The sequence below is a fragment of the Euprymna scolopes genome, chromosome 39 (genome assembly GCF_053919585.1).
Source record: "Euprymna scolopes isolate OS-2025 chromosome 39, ASM5391958v1, whole genome shotgun sequence".
Classification (NCBI taxonomy): Eukaryota; Metazoa; Mollusca; class Cephalopoda; order Sepiida; family Sepiolidae; genus Euprymna; species Euprymna scolopes.
This window is the reverse complement of record NC_136520.1, coordinates 63907433-63912432: the sequence shown is the minus strand read 5'-3', so window position 1 is coordinate 63912432 and position 5000 is coordinate 63907433. Positions and strand designations below refer to the sequence as shown.

At 37.3% G+C, this 5000-nt stretch overlaps 1 protein-coding gene across 1 annotated transcript in view; it reads left to right on the top strand.

The window, feature by feature from the left end:
• Positions 1-5000, top strand: part of LOC145263816 (reversion-inducing cysteine-rich protein with Kazal motifs-like) — a 401252-nt gene that overhangs the window by 329365 nt on the left and 66887 nt on the right. The window lies entirely within an intron of this gene.

Sequence of the window (5000 nt, the reverse complement as noted above, 5' to 3'; positions counted from 1 at the left end):
CCAGCCCAAAGGCCATACAGTTGCATTCCAATAGTTTCGCGAAAGAAGACAAACAAACACTGGAGACGACGGCTCAGTGAGAATTTTGTTTAACTCGATTAAAAAAAAAAATAGAGACGATGTCCGTTTGCGAATCTGAAATATTACGATCTGGGAAGTATGCGAAAAGAAAGAACCCTAATTCAAAAAGCCTTTGGCAGACATACACAAATATTCACGCCTTACATACACAAACGCTCACGCTTATTTTGCCCTCTATATAATAGATTAGCGGGGTGCCCGGCTATATGTTGGTGCGTGTGTGTAGAAAACAAAATTTTTGGTAGGCATGAACCCGACGCCTTAAGGCGAATAGCCTTATAACTTACCACGATGCTACAAGGGCAGCGGAATTGAGAATGGCTGAAATTAAACGATTCAAAAGTTAAGTGACACGTGCATGAATGTACCTATTTACAATGCCTCCCCACGGGACAGAGTTAGACACCAGGGTCGTTTTTTAACGTGGAGAAAAGGTACAAAAATAAAAATTGTCTCAGTCGTGAAGGATTTCTCCCTCACTGAAAGAGAACGATAAATGGAAATGAATGTAATGAGGTCAAACGTCACGTCGTAGGGGAATGAAATCCCGCACTTAACTTTGGCTGCAAGCCAGTTTCTGCATATTTGGTTGTTTCCCCAAAATGTTGGGGAAAACCAGATCCCCATAAAAAGGGGGAGTGTCGTAATGAATAGCAATTGTCTGATATGACGGGTTTTTCCCGCATTGATCAAAGCTCGTTGCTTTCTGGAACGAGAGCCAGGGGCCTTCGTTTGCTACGGATTAGTTTTGCTTATATACGGAAAAGCCAAAGAAACATGCGGAGAGTAAAAAGTAGCACGAAAATAGCATGTAAAAGTCGCTCAAATAAAAGATAGACGCGACTTCGTTTCGTAAATTGGAGATATTATAATCTAGGTAGTATATAAAAAACATTGGAAGAATTAGTGACACCCCCCACTCACCCGAGCGCTCCCCTCCCCCACCCCGAAAAAAGCCTTTGCCGGACATGCAAAAAAAAAGTGCACACATACAGCACATTTTGCTTTTTATATATAGAGAGATTTTCGTAGCTGGCTGCGCAACTTTAGTGAATGAAAGTATATTGTTGAATTTTTTTAAAGAGTAATTCTGTCTGAAGATATTAGCTTCCTGACTTTAATGCACCAAACATTGATGGTATTGATTTTTTTTCTCAATTATGTTTTGAAACAACAACAACAATTTCCACTACAAAACAGCCAAGCAGAACACCATGAATCCTGTCAATATATGCTGCCATATTGCAGTGTGTTCTTCAGGATATAAAGAATTTGCCGCATAAAAACTTTTGCAAAAATAATTGACACCGAAAAGGGTTGATATGCCGTAAGACAAAACAAACAAACTAAACATTATAAATGAATATATGAAGATATAAAACATTTAAAGCATAAAACCTTTTCCCTGAATTACTGATTCGGCATTAAATAATCCCTCCCCCAAAAAAAAAGGTTAAAATAAAACAAAACAAAACAAAAAGCAACAAAAAAGAATCGGGCATAGTAGCCCAGAAAATATAGTAGAGAGGAGGAACCTGTAACATTGTTTAAATTTCCCGTAGTGATATGAAACATGCTGGAAGTTCTCCCCGTTGACATCTATGCATTTCTGGGCGCGTTTAACAACGTTTGCAAATACTGTCTGTAGATCTTCTCTGGTGATTTTCCTGATAGCCTTGGTAATGTTCTCTTTTAGTTGGTCTAGATTGTAAGGATTAATACTTTTTGTTTTACCATCTCCAAAAGATAAAAAAAAATAAAAAAACTCACATGATAACAAGTCCGGGGAACATTGCTTATCGGTCTCTCTTCTGTAAACGTGTCATGAACTCGTGTCAATGATCTGTGACACTTGTGGCATGTAGCGCCATCTTGTTGGAAAAAGAATTGCATTTTGTCTAGTGGTGTCAGTTGGTCCTTAAGAGAAAGTTTATCGAGATCGGGCTACTTGTAAGTGGGCCGCTTAATCTGAAAAAAAGAATTGATTAGAAAAAGGTTAGAGAGATCGGGCTACTTTTGAAATGGGCCACACTGTATAAAGAATTTGAATCATAAAAACTCAATAATATTAATTCAATAATTTGGATAAAAGGGTTTATTCTTCAAGTTCTTTATATCTTCAAATATGTAGACATGGTGTTTTGTTTGTTTGTTTGTTTGTTTGTTTGTTTATTTGTATGTTTTGTTTTTTGTATTTTTTTTGTATTTTTTTTTTTTTTTTTTTTGTATTTTTACAGCATACTATTACTTTTTAGGTGATTTAATGAATCCAGTAATTTTGAAAAACATATTCTTTATATCTTCAAATATTTATTCATGGTGTTTTGTTTGTTTGTTTGTTTGTTTTTTTGTGGGGATTTTGTTTGTTTGTTTGTTTGTTTTTACAGCATGCTAATACTTTTTAGGTTATATAATGCCGAATCCAGTAATTTTGAAAAACAATTCTTTATATCTTCAAATATTTATTCATGGTGCTTTGTTTGTGTGTGTGTGTGTGTGTGTGTGTGTGTGTGTGTGTGTGTGTGTGTGTGTGTGTGTGTGTGTGTGTGTGTGTGTGTGTGTGTGTGTGTGTGTGTGTGTGTGTGTGTGTGTGTGTGTGTGTGTGTGTGTGTGTGTGTGTGTGTGTGTGTGTGTGTGTGTGTGTGTGTGTGTGTGTGTGTGTGTGTGTGTGTGTGTGTGTGTGTGTGTGTGTGTGTGTGTGTGTGTTTTTTTTTTTTTTTTTTTTTTTTTTTTTTTTTTTTTTTTTTTCTTGTTTGGGTTTTTTTACAGCATACCAACACTTTTCAGGTTATTTAATGCCGAATCCGGTAATTTTGCAAAACATATTCTATATATTTTCAAATATTTATTCATGATATTGGATTTATTTTGTTTAGTAGAGTCAAAGGGAAAGAAAAAGACAATGTTATTACTATGTGATGCATTCTAAACGGATTGATGCCATAAAAAGAAAACGAACGAACAACAAACAGTATTAAAATGCAATTCTCGCAAATCCATCGAGATAAATTATGACCTAGATTTCGTTTGAAAACCACCCCCTCAAATCGAACTAAATCCAGCTTTCAATGTAAGAAAAAAAAATCATTTTATTTACAGTTGCTAAGGTTGTACCAGGAGACTCGTTACTGTGGGTGGTTATTTTGTGTGCGCATTTCGTGTGCATACAAACTAAGAGTGACACAACTCGACCCCCCCTCCCACGTAGCCCCACCCCCTTCCATGGGGACAAAAAGAAACGTAGCCGAAAGTACAGGAAAAGTCTTTATTATCCGTGACAGGTGCCTTCAGACCTAGACTAACAAATACGCGTTATTCGCACGGCGTTAGTGGAGTTGTCCCCAACAAAAGCAACAAGGGTTTTGTTTGAGAACTACTGGCTACCTTGTCAGCGTTTCCCTTTGGGATCAAAGTGTTAATGCATACCATCTGTCACCTGTAACGAATATCGGGTCAGGTGAGAAAGACCCATTATAATCCATACCCTCTTCAGTCTCTACACCCACCTGTTTCAGTTTCACTCTTATTACATTTAACCATTTTATAGGTTAACTATTATTACAACCCATTATTACAAAAAACAGTTAATAATGGTTAACAATTTAACTATTATTACAAAAATAATAATCATACACATCGATTTCTATTTACTATTGATGTTGTTTGTTTTTATTGTTATTTTTTAGGATTATTCATGATGTTTTTGTTGGCAATTGTTTCGCGGATATATTTCTTTTAAGACCGGCACCACACCGAACAGTCGAAGGGTCAAGGAGGATGAAAAGCACTAAACCAGACATCAAGTCTGACGTGATTTCTATAAATAAATGTAAAATAGACATTAAATTGAATATGATGTCCTTTTTCTCTTCCCTGCAACCTCTTTCCCACAGAAGAGACGTTGCGAGCCTGTCTCTGCTTATAGTTATTTCCATGGCAAGTGCTCGTCTGAGCTCCAATCTATATACCCTATATACCAAATTTCGAGCCTGTAGATTAAAAATTCATTGAGTATATAAGTTGAGAAGTGTCCTCACACACATTTTCACTTCTATATAAGACTAGCCTGGGTGCCCGGCTAGTCTTATATAGAAGTGAAAATATGTGTGAGGACACTTCTCAACTTATATACTCAATGAATTTTTAATCTACAGGCTCGAAATTTGGTATATAGGGTATTCAGACATGCGGAAAATTTTTCAATCGGGTTTAATCCAGATAAAAAGAGCTTCCAAAGGGTCAAAATTGAAAACCTTTTTTTTACGACTAGTGGTGATCACAGCTTTCCTGGCAAAGTGTACAATTACAGGCGCCTATTATGCTTCACTTTTGAGGAAATTAAGGGAAGCTATCAAAATCAAGAGGCGAGACAAGATCAGCAAAGGTACCCTCCTCCTGCAGGACAACGCTCCGTCCACAACTCGAATGTCGCCAGATCAGAAATACGGGCGTGTGGTTATGAAATCCTTTCCCATCCTCTCTACTCTCCTGACCTTGCACCGTCTGACTTTCACCTCTTCTCAGCCATGAAGTTGTTTTTGAAAGGAAAGCGTTTCCCAGATGATGCAGCCTTGATTTCTGAAGTCACGTCGTGGTCGGAGAACCAACCTGGGGTGTTCTACAAAAACGGTCTCCAGAGCTGCATCAAACGATGGGAGAAATGCATAACTCAGGGTGGTTCCTGTGTAGAGAAAGACTAATAACTGTGCCAAGTTTCGTTGCTCTACTGCTATGGGAAGTGGGTCAGGGGCATTACTTATTGTACGCCCCTCGTATATGTGCTTTAGTTAACGGGAGAACAAAATTCGATTTTGAAACAATTCATTTTAAAATGGTTCAAGTCTATAATGTTTACATTAGCGACATCAGATTAATCAGCACTTACGCATCATTTTTTAATGGTAGGTGCAAGGTGATAA